We start from the raw sequence: 14,319 nt of genomic DNA, 5'->3' as shown, positions 1-14,319 counted from the left end.
AGGGCCTGTTTCTGTGCTGTATAACTCTAAGCAAATGTTGAAACAATGCTGGTAGGGAGGTAAACCAGCACACTGCCTTGTTTCAGCGTCGTGGTTGGACATATTTATGGAGGTTTCCTCACATGACTTCTTGCCTTCAAATGCCCTTTCAAGTCAGCTCCAATACTTTTATAACGAACAAACCAAAGTGTGCAAAGAAAATGAAAACCAAAAACACGTAATTGTTTATAATGCCCACATATGGTTTTTCTCCTGAGTGTTGCTCACAGCACTGTCTGGGAGATTAAGCTTTAATTCCTGGAAGCACAAAGACAATCCTGGGGGGTTAGTAACCCTAGTCCTGATACTGTAGGTAAGGAGATGTAAGACAGCCTTTCAGCTACTCACAGACTGATTCACAGACCCTGGCCTCCAAAGAGAGATCGCCATGGCTTCGAAGAAATCACCACACAACAAGGAAGCTCACTATAACATCACAGCAGGGCTATTCTCCCCAGTGTCCTGGTCAATATTTATCCCTCAATCAACATCACAAAAAAAAGGTTTTCTGCTCATTATTGCTGTTTGTGGGAGCTTGCTGTGTGCAAATTGGCAGCTGTGTTTCCTACATTATAACAGTGACTGCACTTCAAAAGTATTTCATTGGCTGTAAGGTGTTTGGGGACCTCCTGAGGCTGTGAAAGGTGCTATATAAACGCAAGTTCTTTTTTTCATGGACGAGGGGAAATTAAAAGTCACATGATCTATTTCATGTGCAATTAGTTTAATATGGTGGAAACTTAAACCGTGAAAAGGTTCTGAACATTTGTAACTTTAATGATGCAATGCCTATACAAAAGCATAAACATTACCTGTGACATCTGCTCTTTCACATTCTGCATATTTTATTGAAATGCCCCATATCGAAGTATTTAAAAATGTACATTTGTATCACATTCCATGTACATGAGAACATAATACAATCACAGTAAGTTTTTGAACCCTGGGAGGCTTAGCTTCCTGGGTGGCCATGTCTTTTTAATGGGCTTCAATAGACTATTGCCTACAGCGCTAACCCACTCACTGGCTTTTCAAGCAGTATTTTGCTTTCTGTATGGTTGTGGATTGACTGGTAAAATCTCATGCCTTATTTGGATGCTGAAAATGATTAGTTGTCAACATAGCAACCCAGAATTTTTACACAGTCCCTTCGCACAGCACAGGCACATTTTCCGAAACACACAAACAATGACTCTGGGGAAAAGGTCACCCTACTTCCCGGCTTGTGCCAATTTTAAGGCATTTTCTGCGTCATTAGCCTTTTCATTTTCACAAGGGAAAATGTCAGCTTGCAGACAAAAATGGAATTGTCGTGGTCCTCAGAAATAATAAAGTGTGCAACAAAAGTTTAAACGTGCTGATTTTAGGGACTAGCAGAGGCCAACAATGATGAAATGGAAGGCATCCAAAACTGGAATCCATTCCCATGTCCTAGTGTAACATCCAGCAGAATGAATAAACTGTGCCTTCAAAAAAACAAAATAAACTAACCAGTGTCAATGCACTCCATTGGTAAAGGCAAAATACACATTGGAACTTGTTGCTTGTCACAGTTTATTAACAAGACTGTTTTTGGTTTTATGAATCCAATCAGATAATGATAGCCTTAAGTTGGCTAAAAGTCCAGCCCACAAGTGAGGCTTAGCTAAGCATCTCCCAGCAAGAACACAAATTTAATAGCCTCTGGCAGAGTTGTTTTCTGTCATTTTTACTTTCGAGTGCTTGGTATACCACCACATGAAAATGACAGCAAGGAAAAGGCCGGATGGTCCATCAAATGTGCCCCACATTCATGATGGCTGGAGCTTTTTGTCTAGTCACTTTCCAGTTCCCCTCGCCCCCAAGGCTATGTAATCTTTTGGGAGAGGCAATAAAGAGGGAAGAACCCAGAGCCAATAAGGGAAAAAATAATCTGGGCAATTCCTCTCCGAACTCCTCAGCCAAACCAGGAGATCACATTACCTTCTACATAATGCAATCTCTGCCCCAGTCAAAAAACAGTCCAGCTCCATTTTGGAATTTTGAAAGCGCGTAGAGTCAGTACCCAACACGCCAGCTGGTAAAGCATTCCAGAGGCAAATTTCTCTTTACATTTCTCCCTTCCTTCTCACTGTACAGACCTCACTGTGTCACACACCTGCACTCAGTGCTCGGCTAACGTTGCTGTTCAGCCAGCTGCAAAGAGGGGCTGGTGGTGGGTGGGGGAAAGGTGGGGGGCACATAGTCCTAGTCTTCATCTCCCATGCCCAGTCCCAAACGCCTTGTTCCTGAGCAGCACGACTGAAATTGTGAATTTAGAGAAAGGGTTTGGATTCCAGTCCCACAAATGGTGCTGTGCTTTGCAGTTCTAATGTACCATGCTGACTGATAAATTGCTGCATTCCTTGTTTTAGCTAATGTAATTTAACATGGACATTGTTGCTACTGACATCAGGGGATGAACAGTTAATGCTAGCGTTAACCTACTTACTTTAAATGGACTACCACCCCAACATGACATACATACAAGAGCATGAAGCATCCTTCCATTCACATCAGCAGCAATAATTTCTCAGTTGTGGTTGCTGCTAACGGAGACCTAGGGGAACGGAAACACACAGACACACACACACAGAAGTACAATTCCATTTACAACTAGCTGTGACACAATCCAATCCAATAATAAAGCACCGTGCAGGCAAAGTAGGTGTGGAATATTTTCTAGTACTAACCTTCTCATTGACAGCTCCTTATCTCTTCCTGTATCGGCCGTGACGCCCAAAAACGACTCTACTGATCCTCATATAGCACATTTATTTTCACCACAGGAAAAATTCCAAACAGTGATGAAAAGGTTGCAATTTTTGGAATGACCAGTTGACGAAATAGTAACAATTATTTTCTGCTTTCCCAGTGCAGAGTGACTCTGGAATACACATTGCACTGTACTGCCTCAGTAAAACATTCAAATTCCTCAAGACAGTAAAACAAGCATCTCGACCACAAGCATTTGTACACTACAATCAGGCTAAGAGGTTTCTGTTCGGGTAAAAATTATGTTTGAATGAGACTATTTTTCTCACTCATTGTCAAGTAGGTTAAAGACCACAGTACATAAATGATGCTTTCAAGGGGCAGATTTTCCGAGTCCTTGTCTAGAGTGAGAGACATTTCCTGCTGCCAGCACATGTCAAATATCTGGTGATATATATTGCTGGTGGATGAGGGACAAGAAAAACTTCTCCAAATGGTTTGCTGTTTGAGGTTAATGAAAGGAAAGAGTTTGCACTTACACAGCACATTTTACCAAAGCATTGCACAGCCAATAAAGTACTTCTGAAAAATAATTACTGCTAAATGTAGGAAAACGAGGCAGCCAATTTGTGCACAGCAAGATCCCACATACATCAATATAAGGTAAGTGATCAGATAATCTGTTCAATGATGTTGGTTGAAGGATAAATATTGGCCAGGACATGGGAGTGATCCCACCTGCTATTCTTTTACATACATCTCAGAGGACAGATGGGGCCTTGGTTTAACATCTCACCCGAAAGATGGTACCTCTGACAGTGCAGCACTCTCTCAATACTGCAATAAACTGTCAGCCTGGATTATGTGGTCAGTTCCCTGGATTGGAGCTTGAACCCATAATCACCTGACTCAGAAATACAAGTGCTACCATTAAGCCAAGGCTGATGCCTATCACAATAGGCAATCAATACCATTAGGGTTATACAGTACCAGAAAGGGAAACAGGGGATACTTCCCTCAACAGACGTTTGACTGAATTTTTTTCTGTTGCTCGAACTCACATTGTATTGCTGTACCCTACAGAGCTGATTTCCCAATTGTGTCCTATTGTCAGGCAGCCTCGACTACAGCCCCTGCACATCTGGCAATCTTGATACGCTTGGCTGGCAGGCAAAGTAACTTCCCAGGAGCACCCTTATGTGAAACACCCAAATAGATCATTAGAACAGGATCACTCACATTTTCTACAGCCTATCATATAATTACATAGAATTTACAACATAGAAACAGGCCATTTGGCCCAACCAGTCTGTGCCGGTGTTTATGCTCCACACTAGCCTCCTCCCACTCTGCTCCATCTAATCCTGTCAGGATATCCTTCTCTTCCTTTCTCACTCATGTACTTATCAAGCTTCCCCTTAAAAACATACATGCCATTCACCCCAACTATTCCATGTGGTGGCAAGTCCCACATTTTAACCACATTGAGTAAATAATTTTCTCTGGAATTCCTTCTTGGATTTATCAATGACCATCTTACATTTATGACCACGAGTTTTGAAGCAGGGAGCGAGGGAGGGGGGCGGGGAGGTGGGTTAGCGGGGAGTGAGCGAGGGCAGGGGGGAGAAGCGGGTAACGAGCGGGGGTGGATGGGCAAGCAGGGAGAAAGCGGGGGCGGGGGGGGGTGGCGGAGAAGTGTGGAACGGGCAGGGGAGAAGCCAGGAGCTAGCGGTGGGGGGGAGCAGGTTGCGAGCCATGTGTACTCTACTTGTTAGGGCCCCTGCTCAGGCACTGCCTTGTGGGCCCCTCGGGAGAGACTAAGGCTAAGGGAGTAAACCCGAACAGAAAATCCGGAGTGGAGCCCCTAAGGTGGTCATGTGTCACCTTTGACATGTTTCTGGCAGTTCCTGCAGCCAAACTGGTGCCAAATGTCGAGCTCTGCACTCCTTTGGACCCCACTAGGAAGGCCGAGAGGGGGGTTTTGACACTTGGGTAACTCACAACCTCCATACATTCCACCCACGCATGTGCCGTGGAGAGGTCACTCCATAGTCAACTCACAGCGACCAAAACAACACGGAAGGCAGCAGTTACAGGTTTTAAGTCCAGCTCAAGTGGCGTAGAAATTGGGCGCCACGGGTTGCCTTTGTCGGTGGGAGAGGTCATTGCATCTCATTGAATAGCTGTAGCCCGCCTCAAACCGGGCAGCCCCCTGGGCCGAAAGGTTCTGTCCCGCCACAGTCCACCTGCTTCAATGGGTGCTTGGAGCTCAGGGTCATTGCCCGACAAGTGGACTGTAACACCGCACCAAACAGCACGACAAAAAAAGGAAAGAAGGTAGCAGCCCTTCATTTTGCAAGCTGGAACATCAGAACTATGTGTCCTGGTCTGTTGGAAGATCTCACACAAATCGATCACTCTCGGAAGACCGCCTTTATTAACAACAAGCTCAGTAGACTCAATGTGGACATTGCAGCACTTCAGGAGACACGCCTCCCTGTGATCAGATCACAAAGAGAGCAAGACTACACCTTCTACTGGCAGGGTAGGGATCCAGAAGAACCAAGACAGCATGGAGTGGGCTTCGCCATCAGAAACTCTTTGCTCAGCATGATAGAGCCACCTACAAATGGCTCGGAACACATATTGTCCATCCGACTGCTCACCGCCTCTGGTCTAGTACACCTACTCAGCATCTATGCTCCAACACTCTGCTCCCCACATGAAGTTAAAGTCCAGTTCTACAAGGAACTCCATAATATTATTCGTAGCATTCCTAATACCGAACATTTGTTCCTGCTGGGGTCTTTAATGCCAGGGTTGGGGCCGACCATGACTCATGGCCCTCCTGCCTCGGGCACTATGGCATTGGAAGGATGAATGAGAATGGACAGAGACTGCTGAAGTTGTGTACCTATCATAACCTCTGCATCACCAACTCGTTCTTTCAAACTAAACACTGTCACCAGGTTTCATGGAGACACCCAAGATCACGTCGTTGGCACCAGCTGGACCTCATCGTCACAAAGTGAGCTTCTATAAACAGTGTTCAAATCACACACAGCTTCCACAGTGCAGACTGCGACACCGACCACTCCCTGGTGTGCAGCAAGGTTAGACTCAAACCAAAGAAGCTACATCATTCCAAGCAGCATGTCCACCCGCGTATTAACACTAACAGAATTTCTTACCCACAGCTGTCACAAAAGTTTCTCAATTCGCTTGAAAAAGCCCTTCAAAACACTCCTGAAGGAGATGCAGAGACCAAGTGGGTCCACATCAGAAACGACATCTATGACTCAGCAATGACCACCTTTGGCAAACGTGAGAAGCTGAATGCAGACTGGTTTCAATCTCACTTTGAAGAGATGGAACCTGTCAGAGCTGCTAAGCGCACTGCACTGTTGAACTATAAGAAAGCCCCCAGCGAGTTAACATCCTTAGCACTTAAAGCCGCCAGAAGCACCGCGCAAAGAATAGCCAGGTGCTGTGCAAACGACTACTGGCAACACCTATGCAGTCATATTCAGCTGGCCTCAGACACCGGAAACATCAGAGGAATGTATGATAGCATTAAGAGAGCTTTTGGGCCAACCATCAAGAAAATCGCCCCCCTCAAATCTAAATCAGGGGAAACGATCACGGACCTAAGCAAGCAAATGGACCGCTGGGTGGAGCACTACCTAGAACTGTACTCCGGGGAAAATGTTGTCACAGATTTCACCCTCAATGCAGCCCAGTCTCTGCCAGTCATGGACGAGCTGGACGAACAGCCAACAAAACTGGAGCTCAGTAACGCCATTGATTCTCTAGCCAGCAGAAAGGCCTCTGGAAAGGACAACATTACCCCTGAAATAATCAAGTGTTCCAAGCCTGCTATACCCTCAGCACTCCATGAACTGCACTGCCTGTGCTGCGACGAGGGAGCAGTACCACAGGACATGCGCGATGCCAATATCATCACCCTCTATAAGAACAAGGGTGACCGCAGTGACTGCAACAACTACCTCCCTGCTCAGCACAGTGGGGAAAGCCTTCGCTCGAGTCGTTTTAAACAGACTCCAGAAGCTGGCTGAGCGTGTCTACCCTGAGGCACAGTGTGGCTTTTGAGCAGAGAGATCCACTATTGATATGGTGTTCTGCCTTTGCCAGCTACAGGAGAAATGCCGCGAACAACAGATGCCCCTCTACGTTGCCTTCACAGATCTCACCAAAGCCTTTGACCTCGTCAGCAGAAGTGGTCTCTTCAGACTACGAGAAAAGATCGGATGTCCACCAAAGCTAAGCATCATCACTTCGTTCCGTGATAATATGAAAGGCACAATTCAGCACAGCGGTGCCTCATCAGACCCTTTTCCTATCCTGAATAGCATGAAACAGGGCTGTGTTCTCACACCCACACTGCTTGGGATCTTCTTCTCCCTGTTGCTCTCTCATGCGTTTAATTCTTCTTCAGAAGAAATTTTCCTCCACACAAGATCAGATGGCAGGTTGTTCAACCTTGTCTGTCCGAGAGCGAAGACCAAAGTACGGAAAGTCCTCATCAGGGAACTCCTCTTTGCTGACGATGCTGCATTAACATCCCTCACGGAAGAGTGTTTGCAGAGACACATCCACAGGCTTGCGGCTGCCTGCAACGAATTTGGCCTAACCATCAGTTTCAGGATAACGAACATCCTGGGACAGGACGTCAGAAATGCTCCATCCATCAATATCGGTGACCACGCTCTGGAAGTGGTTCAAGAGTTCATCTACCTAGGCTCAACTATCACCAGTAACCTGTCTCTCGATGCAGAAATCAACAAGCGCATGGGAAAGGTATCCGCTGCTATGTCCAGACTGGCCAAGAGGGCGTGGGAACATGGCGCACTGACATGGAACACAAAAGTCCGAGTATTTCAAGCCTGTGTCCTCAATACCTTGCTCTACGGCAGCGAGGCCTGGACAACGTATGTCAGCCAAGAAGGATGTCTCAATTCATTCCATTTTCGCTGTCTCCGAAGAATCCTTGGCATCAGGTGGCAGGACCGTATCTCCAACGCAGAGGTCCTCGAGGCGGCCAACATCCCCAGCATTTACACCCTACTGAGCCGCATGGAAAATGGCAGGATCCCCAAGGACACATTGTACAGCGAGCTCGTCACTGGTATCAGACCCACCGGCCGTCCATATCTCCGCTTTAAAGACGTTTGCAAATGCGACATGAAGTCCTGTGACATTGACCACAAGTCGTGAGAGCCAGTTGTCAGTGATCGCCAGAGCTGGCGGACAACCATAAAGGCGGGGCTAAAGAGTGGCGAGTCAAAGAGACTCAGCAGTTGTCAGGAAAAAAGACAGAAGTGCAAGGGGAGAGCCAACTGTGTAACAGCCCCGACAACCAACTTTACCTGCAGCACCTGTGGAAGAGTCTATCACTCTAGAATTGGCCTTTATAGCCATTCCAGGCACTGCTCCACAAACCACTGACCACCTCTAGGCGCTTACCCATTGTCTCTCGAGACAAGGAGGCCAAAAGGAAGGAAAAGGAAGTTTTGGACTCCTCCACAAGTGGAGCCATCTTTTCTACGTCAACCCAATCAAACTCTTTCATAAATTTAAAGACCTCTATTAGGTCACCCCTCAGTCTTCTCTTTTCTGGAGGAAGGGGCCCCAGCATATTCAATCTTGCCTGACAATTATAATCTGTTGGAATATGCTTTCATTTGAAAAGCCTCGTGGAAATCTCTGTAGTCTGCTCTTTGCTGCCGATGGCTGTCCATGTTCTGACTGTCAATACAAATTATTATTTTGCTAGGTAGAAGTTGAGGAAATTTTAAGATCAGAAAAAGTAATTTGGTTCAACATGCCTATCGCTACTTGGTTGATCTGAACCTTCCTTCCTGCCTCATCCTAAACTCTTCAACCCTCTCCAACTCCACAACCATAGCCACTTGTTTTATGAACTCATCTATTTGTAATGCTAATCATCCCCTTTACGCATGCAATTCCCATCCAGATACTACACTTCCTACTGTCATGATTTTTAATTTACCTTTTTATGTCAATATTTAACATTGAAAGTGCCATTGAATTTCTTGTACAAACAAGTTCCTGTGATTCTGTAGTTACAGATTGTAGCCACAAGCTCTACTGTATCTTCTCCTACCATGAGCAACACCATGGGAGATCGACTAGTTTAATTTATTTCAGTGGCCTCTCCAGTTACCTTCATTATGTTTATTAATATCATGTCAAATAGTTGCGTTTATGTTCCTATTTTAGAATCAAACAGCACAGAAGGAGGCCATTCAGCCTACTGTGCCTGTGCTGACTGTTTGAAAGAGTGAGCCAATTTATCCCACTCCTCAGAACCCTGAAAAAGGTACCTTTTTAAGTATTTATCCAATTCCCTTTTGAAAATTGTGCCATATTTCCTAATAGTTCAATGGCATCCCCAGTTTTTTGGATCTTTCCTCTGTGTGAATTAATCAGCATCAATTTTATCAACCCCTTCATTATTTTGAAAATTTCTAGTCAGTTGCTTCTTTTCCAGTTAGAGCCTGATCAGCCTTTCCTCAGAAGTTACACTGGTGATATTGCTGCATTCTACTAAAGGCAAGAATTTTCTTCCTCTGGTTTGGTGACCAGCACTACACAGGGTATAAGAGTAATAATATCGATTCAAAAGTTTTAACTAATTGAGCAGGTAGAGAATGGCTACAGAGTTTGAGTTACGATGTAAGAAGACATGGAAATCAGAACCATTCATTTGTGTAGATTTTCTGATCCACTTTACCCATTGCACTGGCACTGCCACCTTTGACCTCTTTTGCACCCTATTACAACCCAGTATTTTCTTCTACATTGAATTTTTCCAGTGCAGAAGTCTCTCTCACGCCGTGCAAGAGCCTCGGTAAGGTCCCAGACTATATGTGCAGTAGGCCCTCACATGATCTCCCAGCTTTTCTCACCAAGACTCATTGTTTGCCTCGTAGGCCCATTTTAAAATGTGTGATGCAACTCTAAAAGGAACAAAGGATTGCTGTGGATGTGAATTTGTTCAGCAAAATGTAATTCTGTACTTTTTTCTCCAAACATTTTTCATTTACTCAGTTGTTTTGCTTTCGTTTACTACTGTCGTTGTAAAAATATTTGACGTGGGAAAATAGGCTGTTTCACTGACAGTCAAGAATCGTCCAATGGGATAATGACGAGTCTACTCGCTTTCCGATTGGTTCACAACAAGGATAGATGTGTCGGGTGACCAATGGCAGGAGTGTGGGGGGGGGGGGGGTGGGGCGGTTGAAGGTCATGTGATCAAACCTACAGGAATATGTCCAATCAGAGTTGGAAACCCTATTGGTTCTTCTAATCTGTAGCCAAAAACCCACAAGCAATTTACTGACCTCTAATTAACCTCAGCAATTTACACACAGCTGCAACAATCTCAGGGAGTACTGGAGCTGTGGCCACAAGCAGATAAGGCAAGTTTGCAGCTAAATGTCACAATCGTGTTCCTGACTATACATGAGCGACACCAATGTAGAGCCATTAGTGCCCTCCTGTTCCTGGCATCACCCCCACTTTCTGCACCTGTTCATCTATTATGATCAGTGATGTCTCTTCCAGTTTCCATTCAGCCAAACTCTTCATTTAACTTTCGGTGGGTAACTTGATGATCGTAGGCATAACACAAAAACAAAGGCTATTCTGTGCTTGCTGACCAACATTGGCTTCCAGTCTGGCTATGCCTCCATTTTAAAATTCTCATCCTTGTTTTCAAATCTCTCCTTGCTCTCCCACCTTTCTGGAGGTGAAGAGGAGGGCCGACAGAGAAATGTCAGGCAGGTGAGAGGTCAAAAGTGATCACGACCCACCTGCCAATATCACATATCTGTAACTACAGACAGAGGCACACATATGCCACATTGGCCATGCGTGAAAGGGTTCCTAGCCCAAGTGGTGGTGTGACGGCAACTCCGATAGCACAAGCACAATATGGAAATATTGGACTAATAATAATGCTAGGTGGTTCTTCAGAAGCCTTCCCACCCCACCAATCACAGAACACCAAGCTTTCAACTGTACTCCAGGAAAGAAGTCTTGATAGATGGTCAACAGTTAGCGGAAGCCAACTGGCCACAGCCATCAAAATGCCACCAACTACATCTGAAGGCATTATTGCGCCTACTTGGAAAAGACCGTGGCAGTAGTGTCCAGTCCAGGAGATACCCAGATGGAGAGTTGTGCCATCTATTGTAAGAACGCTTGCAGCTAATATGTACAGTAGAACTGGCGCAACTGTGGTGTCCAGCATGCCTACACGGAGTGTAACCTTGGCTCAGTGGTAGCACTCTTGCCTCAACAGTCCAAAGGTGATGGCTTCAAGATCCAGTCCAGAGACTTCAGCACAAAATCTAGACCGACACTCCAGTGCAGTACTGAGGGAGCTCTCGAAGTGCTATCTTTCAGCTTTGGCTGCTCTCTCAGGTCCATGTATAAGATTCCATGGCACTATTCAAAGAGCAGGGAGTTCTCCCCAGTGTCCTGGCCAAGATTTATCTTAAAAATTATCTGGACATTATCATATTGCTGTTTGTGAGACCTTGCTGTGTGCAAATTGGTTGCTGCATGTCCTGCATCACAACAGTGACTACATTTCAAAAAAAGTACTTCACGGTCTCTCAAGTGCTTTGGGACATCCTGAGGTCATGAAAGGCGCTATATAAATGCAGGTTCTTTCTTTCCACAATGCAATGTTAACCTATAGCAACACTGCATCGGAGTGGCCAATGGTACAACCCTTCTTGCAACTACCTCATGAAGAACCACCTCCACCAGCAGCCACCAAACTGGAGGTCAGGTACAGGATGGTTCATCAAATCCCTGCAGACTTCGGCCTCTGCGTTGAGCTTGCCTTCAATTCATTTCTACCTGCCACTTCAGCAGCATCTCCCTTTAGCTGTTGGCTGTCCCTATCCTTTTAAATTTCATGTAAACAGAGGCATTTTCCCACATGTCACACTGGGCTGCTCCCTGTACACATCCAAATCCGCACCTGGAACTGCACAATTATAATATTTCGATCACATTGAAAGATTGCATGAAAATGGCACATTTCCCATCAACTCCTACCCCCACCTCCGCGCTCCCCACCACCCCACCCCCCAACCGTCTTCACTTGCTTAAAAACCAAATTCTTTTCTAACCTTTTCCAGATCTGATGAAAGGTGACAGACCTGAAACGTTAACTCTGCTTCTCTCTGACCTGCTGAGTATTTCCAGCACTTTCTGTTTTTATTTCACACTTCCAATTGAGTGAGCTTGGCATCTGCTTCTAACCATTTGGGGGGGTGGGGGGGGAAGAGGACACAAGATCCTCCCAATGATAGCACATGAACCCAGCAGACATTTCCTTCTTATCAATTTAAACATAGAAAAAAGGAGTAAGAGTAGGCTATTCGGACCTTCAAGCCTGCTCCGCCATTCATTATGATTATGGCTGATCATCCAACTCAGTAGCCTGTTCCCGCCTTCGCCCCATATCCTTTGATCCCTTTAGACCTAAGAGCTATATCTAACTCCTTCTTGAAAACATACAATGTTTTGGCCTCAACTGCTTTATGCGGTAGCGAATTCCACAGGCTCACCAGTCTCTGGGTGAAGAAATTTCTCCTCATCTCAGTCCTGAAAGGTTTACCCCGTATCCTTAGATTATGACCCCTGGTTCTGGACTCCCCCACCATCGGGAACATCCTTCCTGCATCTACCCTGTCAAGTCCTGTTAGAATTTTATAGGTTTCTACGAGATCCCCCCTCACTCTTCTGAACTCCAGCGAATATAATCCTAAACCTACTCAATCTCTTCTCTCATGTCAGTCGCGCCATCCCAGGAATCAGTCTGGTAAACGTTCGCTGCACTCCCTCCATAGCAAGAACATCCTTCCTCAGATAAGGAGACCAAAGCTGCACACAATATTCCAGGTATGGTCTCACCAAGGCCCTGTATAATTGCAGTAAGACATTCCTGCTCCTGTACTCGAATCCTCTTGCTATGAAGGCCAACATACCATTTGCCTTTTTTACCGCCTGTTGGACCTGCATGCTTACTTTCAGTGACTGGTGTACGAGAACACCCAGGTCTCGCTGCATATTCCCCTCTCTCAGTTTATAGCCATTCCAATAATAATCTGCCTTCCTGTTTTTGCTACCAAAGTGGATAACCTCACATTTATCCACATTATACTGCATCTGCCATGCAATTGCCCACTTACTCAACTTGTCCAAATCACCCTGAAGCCTCTCTGCATTCTCTTCACAACTCACCCTCCCACCCAGTTTTGTGTCATCTGCAAATTTGGAGATATTACATTTAGTTCCCTCATCTAAATCATTAATATATATTGTGAATAGCTGGGGTCCTAGCACCAATCCCTGCGGTACCCCACTAGTCACTGCCTGCCATTCAGAAAAAGACCCATTTATCCCTACTTTTTGTTTCCTGTCTGCTAACCAATTTTCTATCCATCGCAATACACTAACCCCAATCCCATGCGCTTTAATTTTACACGCTAATCTCTTATGTGGGACTTTGTCGAAAGCCTTCTGAAAGTCCAAATAAACCACATCCACTGGCTCCCCCTCATCAACTCTACTAGTTACATCCTTAAAGAATTCGAGTAGATTTGTCAAGCATGACTTCCCTTTCGTAAATCCATGCTGACTCTGCCTGATTCTACGACTGTTCTCTAAGTGCTCTGCTATAAATTTGATTAATTGCAGTGTCAGTGAAGTACGTCACCCACCCGATGCCTCAAATTTTTCCCCTATTGTACTAATACTGCCACATACATAGACAAACCCTTCAGTGTTAGATCAATCAACATTGATCTGGCATTGAACATAATGAACTGTGTTTATAAATCGATGTGCAACATTCTCATTTTTCTTTACAAATTTGTTGTCCCTGTTTTCTTTGCTATCTCCTTCCCTGCTGAAGCTTGACTTGCTGGGCTACAGGTGGTGAGGTGATGGCCAAGGTACAGCTGGGTACCTCAATAGCCATTGGCCATTTATGAATCTTGACAGTGAATGGGAATATCACTTCCAACATCCATGCTTGTGCGCTTTCAGAATAGTCGAGCTCTACAACCCTTCGAGATCTCCGCGTTCCTCTAACTCTGGTCTCTTGTCTATCCCCCACTTCCTTCATGACCTCCATTGGTGGCAGAACCTTCAGCAGTCTAATCTTGAGCTTTGGAATTTCCTCCCTAAAGCACTCAGACTCTCTTTCCTCCTTGAAGACCCGACTTAAAATTTACCTCTTCGACCAAGTGTTTGGTCACCTGTCCTAATAGTCTCCTCATGTGGCTCGCTGTCAATTTTTTTTGTCTGATTACATTTCTGTGAAGTGCTTTGGGACATTTTACTACGTTAAAGGCGCTATATAAATGTAAGCTGTTGTTGATGGGTAGCTATCAAGGCTAGGAAGCCCAGCATTACTTTCCCTTCCTGCTGAAGCTAATATCCCCTTAGCCAGCAGGCTGAGATCAGCTAACTCACAGGCTA

The 14,319-nt window shown here is 45.3% G+C and overlaps 1 protein-coding gene across 6 annotated transcripts in view; it reads right to left on the bottom strand.

The window, feature by feature from the left end:
• sema4ba (sema domain, immunoglobulin domain (Ig), transmembrane domain (TM) and short cytoplasmic domain, (semaphorin) 4Ba) overlaps nucleotides 1–14,319 on the bottom strand; it is a 448,919-nt gene that overhangs the window by 173,581 nt on the left and 261,019 nt on the right. The window contains exon 1 of one of the 6 annotated variants that reach the window (XM_068017752.1): nucleotides 2,751–2,959. The exons of the other annotated variants lie outside the window; for them this stretch is intronic. The gene's annotated coding sequence lies outside the window, so the exon portion shown is untranslated. Of the gene's footprint in view, nucleotides 1–2,750; nucleotides 2,960–14,319 lie in introns of those variants that run through there. 6 annotated transcript variants of the gene reach the window in all.

Source organism: Heterodontus francisci, chromosome 38 (genome assembly GCF_036365525.1).
Source record: "Heterodontus francisci isolate sHetFra1 chromosome 38, sHetFra1.hap1, whole genome shotgun sequence".
NCBI lineage: Eukaryota > Metazoa > Chordata > Chondrichthyes > Heterodontiformes > Heterodontidae > Heterodontus > Heterodontus francisci.
This window is presented reverse-complemented; position numbering and strand designations above follow the sequence as displayed.